The sequence below is a fragment of the Meleagris gallopavo genome, chromosome 5, assembly GCF_000146605.3.
Source record: "Meleagris gallopavo isolate NT-WF06-2002-E0010 breed Aviagen turkey brand Nicholas breeding stock chromosome 5, Turkey_5.1, whole genome shotgun sequence".
NCBI lineage: Eukaryota > Metazoa > Chordata > Aves > Galliformes > Phasianidae > Meleagris > Meleagris gallopavo.
Genome location: NC_015015.2, coordinates 29829821 through 29841906, shown reverse-complemented (window position 1 = coordinate 29841906; position 12086 = coordinate 29829821). Strand labels below are relative to the sequence as shown.

At 33.1% G+C, this 12086-nt stretch overlaps 1 long non-coding RNA gene across 3 annotated transcripts in view; it reads right to left on the bottom strand.

Moving 5' to 3' along the window:
* Window positions 1-2850: 2850 nt before the first annotated feature.
* Window positions 2851-12086, bottom strand: part of LOC116216674 — a 36304-nt gene continuing 27068 nt past the window's right edge. For 2 of the 3 annotated variants that reach the window (XR_004159928.1, XR_004159926.1), the window contains exon 4: window positions 2851-8407. This is a non-coding gene — a long non-coding RNA (uncharacterized LOC116216674). The remainder of the gene's footprint in view (window positions 8408-12086) is intronic. The other variant, XR_004159927.1, reaches the window with a different exon arrangement.

Sequence of the window (12086 nt, the reverse complement as noted above, 5' to 3'; positions counted from 1 at the left end):
TTAAGAGATTTGCTTATCAATTAGCCCATACTCATAAATGTAGAACTGAAGAAAATATCGAGTTGATTTAATTTTCTTCATTTATGGTATGATCTCCAGATATGCTCGCTGCCCCTTGCTGTTTATGGCTCCTGCTTGACAGCAGCTGACTAATCAGTTGAAACTGACGGGTCTTAGGAATTTCTACTTTTTGGTGTTGCACGTCTTTACTGCTTCATGCTAGAAGCTGTGTTTGAACTGGGACAGAATCCTTTTCTTTCTCCTGTGTGGTCCTAATTGCAACAGAGACAGTAAGTGAAATATGCCCTAATATTAACAATAATAGCTTGTCCAACACTGACAAAAGCCCACCTTCCCGGCAGCTTCAACAGAGAAGCAGAGGATCACTTGAGTATGAAACTAAAACAGTCCATAGTCTCCCTCAGTCAATCTTTTCAAGAGAAGATCAGGATGATTAAGATGTTAAATTTCTCTCAGAAGGATGTAAATCAGAACTGTTTTTCAAAGCATCAGTTTTTGATCAACAATAAATTCACTTGACTAAAATAATTACAGAACAGCTAATCCTGAAAACAAATGGTCCATTCACAAGGGGAAGAAAATCATCCTTGCTAGTTAGGTCAATGGTATTCTTGACTGCATCATGCAAAGTATCGACGACTGATCAAGTAAGGCGATCCTTCTCATCTTTGCAGCACCGGTGGTGTCACCTCTGTAGTGCTGGGTCTAGTTCCAAACTGCCCACTACAGGAGAGGCCTGGACATATTGGAAACAGTCCAGTAGAGGGCCAGCAAAACGCTGAAGGAACTGGAGCATCAATCTGATCAGAATAGGCTAAGAGAGCTGTGACTATTTAGCTTGGAGAGGAGGAGGTTCAAGGGGGATGTTATCTATATCTTCAAAAATCTAATCAGAAGGTACAAAGATGAAAAAGCCAGGCTCTTTTCAGTAGTGCCCAGTGCCAAGACAAGAGGCTGGAAACACAGGATTTTCCATCTAAACATCAAGAAGCACTTCTGTGCTGTGTGGGTGACTGAGCACTGTCACAGTTTGCACAGTTTGCCAATAGATACTGTGTAGTCACATTGCTTCAGAAGTCAACAAGACACTAGATAATTTCTTATGTAAAATAATCTACAAGAATATTGGAGGGTAGGAGAAAACCATCAAATTGAATGATTTTTACCTAATACGAATTTATTATCTGAACTACCTCTGATAGTTGATATTTTCTGAGAGAACTATGACAGATTCACTGAGATACAAACAAGGTAGTATTTTGTTTTAAATAATTTTCATCCCAGATATTCCTTTTTCTGTACAATATTTAAAAAATATAATAATCGTCAGAAACAGGCACTACGATTAGATGTATTAGAAAACCTTGTTCAAAAGGATCCAGTAAGATAACAGAAATCAATACAAATTCAGTTTTCAACCAGAAATGAGCCCTACATGCATAATTGTGAAATTAAGTAAAGTTACTTCCCTTGTCTACAAGAACTTTGCATTTGAACTTTAAATTTATCAACATGGTAGATGCTTGATACACATACTGTAAATACACAAACAGTGGTCATTATTTTTGCTTCTAAATTACATATATATCCATCCACATCTATATATATATCATACTGTTGTAACGATGTGTTAATGATGATATTATCATTTCATAGCCTAGCATTTTTAATACAATTTTCTGATGATTGATATAGCCTGTAGAAATTTGAAGTGTATCTCACTGCAACTCCAAAAAACAGAGAACCTTTTTCCAAGGACTTCCCAATTAAAATGTGACACCAGTTATTTTTATTTCAGTGTTACTCAGTAAATATGTACATGTACATATGTATTATATGTAACTATGAATTTAAAATAAATATTCCATGCCCAAGATAAATTTCACACTGATAGAAAAACTTGCTTCACAGACTTAACAAAGACTTTCCTGCATGAGCACTATTATGTTTGAATGGTAATCTTACACAGCTAGTGTTTTCTTAATGTCCTGGGGAGCCTGATCATTGTAAATTACCTGTGACATCTCATTAATCCTCTTTTTCCTCACAAACGCATAATTAATGGTAACATTGACAATAATACACAAATTAGCTAAGTGACGCTTTATGGTGTTGGTTTTGATTAACGTCAGGAACCCAAAAATGACATTAATGTAATGCAGATCCCAAAAGGCAACCCGCACTTTGACCTCAGACATACATTTTGTTTGCACCATCACAAAGATTAATCCTTCCCTGGATGAAGACAAGACAAAACTCTGGCCACTGGCATTGCGTGCTGGGCTGTTGCTGAAAAACAAACTGCCTCAATTGCATTTGTTTAAGAAGGAAATCTTAATGCATAGAAAACAACGGCTTAGTGTCATTTCCTATTGTCTTGTTAGGACAAAGATAAACGAGCTACTGTCACGATTTAGATCAACTGCTTCTCTTCTAACTTCTATTATTTGCTTATTTATGGACTAATGTTTAATTAAAAGTATACCTAGACACAGAAAAGCACAGTAAAGTTATCAAATTACTTTCTCACTTCCTACACGCTTATTTGGTGGATCACCTTGTATTTAAACTTTCCACATTTTGTGTTAGCGTTATAGGTTCAAACGGGTTACAGAAGAGTAAATGCAGCAATGTACTTATCCTAGCCTGAAGTAGCAGCATAAAGAGTACAATCTATTACAGTAATTTTAAAATGCCAACCATTTTCAGAATACATGCTTATTTGTCCATAATATTTATATATTTATATTTATATTATTTTTATATATTATGTATGCTTAACAATGGGTAACTGGAAGTATCTGGCTCAAAACAGCTAAAATCTCCATTCCCCAATTTAAAAGCACTGTTCACAACCACATCATCCAAGAAAGTAAGGTAAATTTTGATTATACACTTGTATACTCTTTTTATCATTTCATAAATTTAATTCATTACAGAATGCACAAAACCTCAAGAAAAAATAGTAATTATCAGAAAATACAGCAGAATATTTTTCTTCTAATAATGAAAATCCCATCATCACTTCTCTCTCATTAAGGTTTTTGCTGAAAAAGCATATCTGTAAAAGGTAATGAGTGATCTTGCTAGAGCTAACATTTTTATATATATTATATTTTATTAGCCAAAATACCATAAGACGACATTTCTAAAAAGTGTTAAACATTGTCTGGGTTTTCTATTGCAGTAGAACACAAGACTATCTTTAATTAACAAGATAATTTTTCTTTATCTCTCTACTTTTGTATTATACTGAGAGATGAATAGGTGTGGGTTTATCATGAATGTCACAGAAAGGAAGAAAAAAATTACACAATAATATCAATCAGGAAAATATTTTAATATCACAAATACAAAGAGAAATAAATGGTTGAAAACTGAATAATAAAAGACATCACTGGTAGATAAAGTCTGTTAGATATCTTTAATTTTTTTATTATAATAGCTGCGTGTATATAGTTAAAAATATCTTGCATAGATTTTCAGTGTTTTAGTTTTTACATCTTCTGTTGGATAATCTTAAATCTCATGACTTTAAACCTAAAATGGATATTTGAAATAATTTGCTTCATCTGATCACATTATTCTTAAGTTAAATTTCTCAACAGTGTAGATTTTAAAGCATTTTATGCAAAACAGGATAAATTTCCTCTGACTGGGGAGTACATTTTAAAGCACCGCAAAATTTAAGGGGCAAAAGGGAATCCCATAGAGGCCGTATATTTACTCTAACTAACCAAGTCATAAATCCAGATTACTGTAATAAATTATTTTTATCGTTTGAACAGAGTAAGTACAGTATCACATTTGAAAGACATTTGTGTTTAATTCATATCTTAAAATTGACAAAGATAAACAATCACATCTACAGCAACTGAAATGCACTAATGTATACGGAATATACAAGCTAAAGCCAGGAGCAGAGACAAATAGGTTCTTTATATCATCATTGTGGCATAAGGTCATTCAAAATGTAATTGTACTTCTTTGTAAAACATAAAAAATTGTCTGGTTGGAGCTGCAAATTTTAAATGGCTTTGTCTGTGTAGTAATCCGTTATCAGCTTGTATGAACCCAGTAATTCTTTGTTTCATATACAGTTTCCTGGCAGCCTACAGTAACCATTTGCTACTTTTACTTTGCTGAATTAATATTCAGCCAGATACAACAAAAGCCTCCTAAATATATGTCTCAAAAGAAACCAGCCCACTTTTAACCCTTACTAGTTATCTCAATTTCCTCTTCACCATAGATATGATTAATATTATCCTATTAGCCTGACTGTCATTTTATTCTTGCAGTTCCATGCCAGCCTTGTAGAAAGCAATCTATCAAGAGATACATTTATTGGAATGATTTGTTTCCATGTTTAAGTGCTGCACGTTGACTTTTAATACTTAAAAATGGCTATAGCAAACTGATTTTTTAAAGCCTGTAGAATCTCATGCACCTGCATGCATAAGAAAAAAGTTAGTCTGTAAAGCAACATATTTTTCTCACAATTCACTGAATGCTTCACTCATTCGTTTCAAGAAATCTTATTCCAAAACATAATCTTATCAGAGTTCTCTATGTATAATTTCTGTTTGTTGTCATACTTTGAAATTTAAGAACTACTTGAATTATATAGCTGAATGATATGCTGGCTAAGGCATTTCCTTATTCTACACAAACCCAATTAATATGATAGTTTCAGAAGGCAAAAAATAATAATGTCAGTTTAGGTTTCATTTTTCACATTACAAAAACATTCCAATAGACTTAACAGAACATAAACTGATTAAGTATAGATTCAGTTTTATCTCCTCAGTTTATATAAATATTTACCAAAAAGAAAAAAAAAGAAAAAACAAAAAAGAAAAAAACTGCATGCAATTACACACACTTTTCTCCAGCTAGATTTAACATATGTGTGTATAACTGTAGTTTATCATGAAGCACAACACTGCATATTCAGGAAATCCATTCAACATCATATGTCAGCATCTTACATAATGTTGTATAACTATGATTCACAGAAGAACAGCTTCCAGAAAAGCACAGTGTTCTACCTTTTAAGAATCTAAGCCTGATTTTATCTCAATAAACAATCGCTTTTTAGAGTAATGAAAGAAAATAATTACCATGTTAGACATGACAGCATTTACCTGTTGCTCTATGAAATAGTGACAAAATGCTTGGTTATTTTGCTAGTTGTGAGTTGAGCAATTATTTACATAAACATTCTTTATACATTCATCAGCAGGTGTTTCAATTTATAATTTTTTTAATAGTAATAAAATAACATCAAATCCAAAACACATGATGTGCACATTCATGGTTTTTTCCCTCACTGGGGGGGGGAGGAAATAACCCTATTGAGACTGTACTTTATGAAAAACTTTAATGAGAATTCTGACTGTATTTTGTAGCATGAATGTCAAATTAGTTTCAAAAGCAAATGTAAACTGCAATCCTAGTGACACATACTAAAAATAACCCTATAAATCTGTTCATTCTGTTTAGATAGTCTCCTGTGTTGTAAAAAGTGAGACTGCTTAGCTTTATTATATGATTTGGAGAAAACTAATTTTAGGAAAGTAGGCCACTGATAGCATTATATTATTCTTGTGATTTACAGAGAAGCCATATATTTTCTAATCTTCTCAGAATCTTAGTAATAATTAGGCAAACTTATAGCAAGCTCTTTCGAGGAAATTCTTTAGACAAACATACAGTCTCTTAATAAAAAGCTTAGAGAATTTTTATCTCTTATACTAAGTATATGAACAAGCTATGTTTCACTAAACAAAGCTACACAACATTTCAATGAAAAAATTCCACTCCGTTTTAGCCTGTCAAAGTAATTTGAGTGTTTCCAATAACACAGCAGCTATATCATAATACAAATCTGCTTACAAAGGATTATATTTAAAGAATGCAGAAATTTGTGAGAAAGAAAGCTGCAAAAGTTCTACATTTCAGTTTGAGATATTACTGTTTGAAAAGAATGTCACCAAAGAAGCAATTTTGAAAGCTGCAACACATTATATGAAAATGTATAAATAAAGAGGAACACATTTTTAGCTTTCTCATAAAACTAAATAATCTTTAGACCTTAAAATTACTCCTTTCCACATCTGAAAAATGGTATGAAGAGAATGTTAACATTGGTTGCATTTTTGTATGTATATGCCCGAAGTGACAGCATTCTGGGTCTTTGTTTTGAGATATCTTTATCAGTCCTAAGGATGGATAAATCAGATCTATACAGTCACAATATGAGTATCGGAGACAGAAAAGGCTCAAAAGCTGGCAATTTGAATTATCTTTTTAACAATATAAATTGTATACAATGTCCCATCATGTTCTCTCTCATTTCTCAACCAAGGCATATAATGAACCAGGGCATACAATGTACCACTCCAAGAAAATACGATGGCTGAAGGGCTTCTACCTTTAGACCCATTCCAGATAAAAAGCATAAAACATTCGTATTAGTGTGATGGTTATTATAAGGATAATAGCACAGTGACAGTGACAAGAAGTCATTAATGCACTATATCTCTTCTTGATTAAAAAATTTTTGAGTTAATGAGCCAAATTTCACTATACCTTGTACCTGTAGTCGTCATTTTTAACAGCTATATACTAAAAATAGTGTGGTGGACACTAAACGTGCATTTCTTCTAATGACTTCTATTTTGTTAATATTATGGGGGAAAAAAAGTAGTCTAAAGGAATTCTTTTAAATCTGAATTTATGTGAATGAATGATTTCTGGAAATATTTATATATACGTGTACTGGGATTTTGCACCATCATTCAAAATTTATTTGATTACACTAAATAAATTCTGAATTATCTTATTCAGATTTTCCAAATCTGAAGAAGAACTAAATTCCTTTATTAAATGTGACTCATCATATAAAATTACAAGTTATAGTCTGCAATATCATATCTTTATATATACATAAAAATTCTGATAAAGAAATATTCTAGTATCTATTGTAAAATAAAATATATGATCAGCATGGGAGAACTAATCACTGAAGCACATGACAGCAGAGACTACTTTTGGTTGGGTATGAAAATGAAAATAAAAATGAAACAAAAATCCAGCATATCCTAATAAAAAACTACATGTAATTGAGAAAATGTGTGCGAGTCTTAATGAATGTGAAGAAAATACACTCGAGAAAGAAAATGCAACTATGTATTTACAAAAGCAAAAGCTATGAAATGTGTGCACATATAACACATGAAAAACTTAAGAAGTCCATTTTCAATAGCTATCAGTTGAGAAAGCTACTAATCTGGTACTTCTCTGCAATATATTAATATTTGATGTAAAAGTGACACTGTGGGGTATAGAAAATTTGCAAACAATCTAATGGTAATGCAGCGTGAGCTTAAAGGGAGGAAAATAAAAGGAATAGCTGGAGTGCATGCTCCAAGACTACTGACAATTCTCTAACCTGTCACAAATTACATTTTAGCTACTGTAGGGTATGTATAGGCTCGTCACAACTAATAACATTTTTCTTTCATCAGGTTTGTGTTAACATTCTGCAAATCTGAAATGTTTACTATAATGAAGTAATGCATTATATAGATAGCATATGGTTGCTGACTTTGTTTATATCATTTTAAAATATCTGAAAGGACCGCTTGGACTAAAGTGCAATGTTATTGCTTCCACAGTCAGTTGATGGGTTGTTTAATAGTATTTTAAATGTTTGTTAATGATAGTCTCAAAAAAAACAGAAAAGCACAGAAGCAATGCAGAATAGCAGTATCACAATAGTTACAAAGATTAAAATGCCACTAGGGGACAGTAGAAAGTCACAAAATGAGGTTCTGTTGAGGAAAGCAGAACAAAAGGCCTTTCTTTGTCAAAAAGAAATCACAAATATGTGTTTCTAAATAAAAATCATTTCACATGTGAGGATTTTAAAATTATGCAGTAAATAGCAAGGTGAAAACTGGGAGATACTTGCACGAGTCTATTCTTAGGTCCATTACATTTGTATCTATGTATTATAAAATATACAGTAATCTCCGTTTTAATAAGAATAAAATCATGTGTGAACCAAATTATTTTCAGTACTTTCGTAAGTTCTTAAAATGCAGAAGTTTCTGAGATTATTGCGTAAGAACACATTAATCTGTATAGTTTACCTGGCAATACAATTAATAGATATTGTATGTTATTGGGATATTAAGCAGTGCAAATAAAGGTCTGGATTGTAAGAACAGAAAATGAGCAGGAAAGATCTACTTTATTATGAACTACTGTCAATGTATGGACACTCCTATTCTATGAGAGAATAGGCAGTACTCACTCTGGAGCAGAACAGTGCTCTTCTGAAGTTCAGACTAGATTCCAGTGTTCACTTGCTGAATCTCTGCAAAATAAAACAAAGCACAGCACCATTTTATCTGCAAAAGAATACCACGGTACTCTTGGTAATTGGTAATGTCCCGCAAACTGGAAAGTTTGCTTCAGGTATTTGTAGCTACAGAACTTCCCCTGTTTATATGAAGCACATCCAAGCTAACAAAACCAGAAAATCAGTCTGCCTGATTCTGCGTGATCTATCAGTTCACATAAGTACAGGAGGTAAATGCATACTTCAGAAGTATTTAATTTTTTTCCATTTTCAAAGAAATGCATATTGGCCTACAAATTATCAAGGTTTAGGGAGGATCTAATTCTCAGTCACGTATTTCACGGTATGTAGGAGACAAGATGATAGCTATGTAGCACAATGTGAATTCCTTCTTGTTTCTTGCACACAAAAACACACAAAGAGGTTTCATCTGCTGAAAGATTATCCCCATTCCAGAAAGGTAAAATGCAGATTCAAAACAGCAGCGTGAATGTCTCCTCACAGACTTGTAATTGCAGTCATCTTGTAGCAATGTCATGATCTTGAATGCAGAACATGGACAATGATATAATTAAGAATTTGAGTGAAAATAGCAAATCTGAGAAGTGTTGGTCTATAATAAGGGCCAGGACTTTTCAGATGGAAAACCAATCACATGCCTGTACGTATGTGAAAGAGACAGGGTGAAATATAACAAAGCAACAGGCAGACATGTATCTTTAAAAAGTACTTTAAAAGAAAATCCTTGTACCACAGCACAGTGAGAGAGAGAAGGGTGTGACTAAGAGGAGGGTGAACAGAAGACAGACATGGAAAATGGAAATGGGGAAGAAGAGGGGAATTAAAGGGAAAGAGAAAGAGGGAAGGCAAGAGGGAGTCAGGGAGAGAGGAAAAAAAGAATCATATATTATCAGATGCATCAATCATCATTTGTGCCAGGCACTACATGTACATGGATGACAAAAATTTCAACATACAACAAAATTCATAGAACAACAGGACATGCAATGGACAGTCTAGGACTACAAGCCCATTTCTCAGACAGTACTGTAAACATTTCTTGAATCACTTATTGAATTGTGTTTCAGTAACTGATTAAAGTACACATATGATGTGAGTGAAAAGCAAGATTTTTAGGATATTAAGCTGCGATATCTCAAAAAGAGTTATTTTTCTTTTAAAATGAGATTACTTTCTTTTAAGAATCTGAAAAAGTTTTCCAAATTATTTGGGTGACATATGGTTTAAAATTAGCTAACAATGGAAGGATAAACTTCTATGAATTTAATTAGGGTTGCTACCTTTTTAGTCATTATTATGTCCTGGGAAACTCAGCTAGGATGTTTACTCTCAGGAAAAAAATTTGGAGGTCAAAAGTATTTCTCGGAAATGACCCAGGAAAACAACTTCAGCCAACAGTGGACTTCTTCAAGGACTTCCTTAAACTCTCTGAACTTTGGAAAATATATTCTTATGATCATATTCTCAAGTGCTTTCCTGAGCAGCATAGACATGATTTTTTAAATAGTGATTAAGTACATAAAGGAGCTTACTGAATTAAAACTCAATGTTAAATACGCTCAAAAGAGACATCACCAAATTCAGTCACTGTTTTTATAAACTGAATAAAGCTTAAACCACAAGTCATTCAACAAGCTACCACAAAGCTCTACATGCTGAAGTTGTCAGAATTTTAGGGCTCTTTACAGGGTCCCTAGCAGTACAAAGGACTTGCATCTTGTAAAGGGAAGTAGTTTTCAGGGGAAGAGTGAGATCACTGATTAGAATTAGTGAACAGTTCTATGGTTGGCTTATTTTAAAAACTCAGATTTGCAGAAGTTTCATAGTTTTCATGTTCTAATCCATATAACAGTATCTTTGTGCCTTTATCATGTCTGCAATTTTTTTTTCACTATATTGGACTTCATATCTCTAATCAGCATATGATTTGTGCTTATTTTTCCCTTAGCTCCCCATAGTCACTTTTTCATACACTCTATCCAGAAAGAGTACTTCTTCCAGTTGTCTCTCAAACAAGATTCTTGCAGCAGTACCTTCTTCCTGCTATTCTCATACTCATCTCCATGCTGTTTTGCCCTTTCCCTACCTTTCTACTTCAAGCTTTGCCCTGAACTTAAGTGCAGTTTTCACTGTCAATGTCTCGTGACACACTGAAGTTCTTCAGCTTTCATTTTGCCATTTTTCATAATCACAGAAAACCACATTACAAGGCAATGAATTGTGATTTAGCACTCCTATATGTCAAGTGAGAAGTTTTCCTAAATCAGGACCACATCTGTAACAAGTCACATTCTGGTGTTTTGATGTGTTCAAGTGTAAGATAGTTCTCTCTAAGGGATTATTCCTTTACACATTCATTTAACTGTACATTGTGGTTGCTTTCTTTAACAGAGCTCTTAAGAACTGCTATAGTTCATGAAAAATAAAGTGCCTCTATTTCTGTTAAAGGCACTTTGAACAAGATGCCATTGCCTTTGTTAAAATAGGAAAAAAATGGCTTTACATACAATTATGCAAAAATAATTTGGAAGCTGTAGCAATATCAGATGTAAAAAAGGAACTAACATTCAATGCCCCATAACACATTAATAAACCCAGAATAATGTTTGTTCCTTTTTTTTTTAATTTTGTTTTTCAATCTCCGTTGGTGTTTTATTCAACGGAAAATATGTTTTTGACAGAGTAACTTGTTGCTCTGCACTAAGTGAAAAAAATATAAACTGGAAAAAAAATAATGTAAACATGCTGAAACTTAAACCTACTGATCTTCCATTTAATTCTAAGTATACAGAAAACAATGGATAGTTCTGATACAGCACCTGATTGATATTTCCAGGGTGTGAAAACCTCCACCATGAGATTGGGCTGATATTGCATATTCAAACACATACAGTGATATATTTGTCATTGCTATTGACCTTTATCTCTCCAGTTTCCTGACAACCTTCTACAGTTATTGACATTACAAATACCAGTGACAACGTGCAGGGCAAAGTATAACCTTTCATTTACCTTCATGTCCCTCAAATGACTCACATAGGTAGTTTCAACAAAAGCTGCAAACAATGATACTGTTGTATTTTTTTTTTCTTAACTTGCTAAAATGTTTTCCATTTTCCTCTTGTTCTCTGAAAATCATGCCAATAACTCACTACAAAGGAAACGATTTCAAATGAATACAGGTAATTAGAAGTGTCAAGAAATCAGCAGAGAGTAGGGTGTCTGCCATCATTTCTGTGGAAAGAGTGCCAGATTCCCTTTCAAAAAGGTCTTTGTCATTTTTTAATAGAAGATAATTAATGTAGACTACAGTAAAGAGTACGGGATCCCAGTCACTTGTCTTTCTTTCCTTAGAAATTGTACTATGAAGATGTTTTGATTTCTAGAAACAATCTTCTGAGGTTATTTTAAAATGACTTTTAATTACAAGCATGGTCTTTTTAGTCTTTTCATTATTGTAAAAGCAAGCAAGAAGAATTTGGAAAGGGCACATTTATAAGGGTGATATAAAAGAAAAAAAAAGTTTTGTTTTTTTTTAAAAAAAAAGTCCAGGCCTAAGCAGTTTGTTTCAAGTGACGAGATGACTTCACATAACTGGTAGTAACCACTAAAGAAAACACCAAAAAACAGACCCAAATGTGGAAATTTATCCATTAGAAGCATAAAGTCCCAC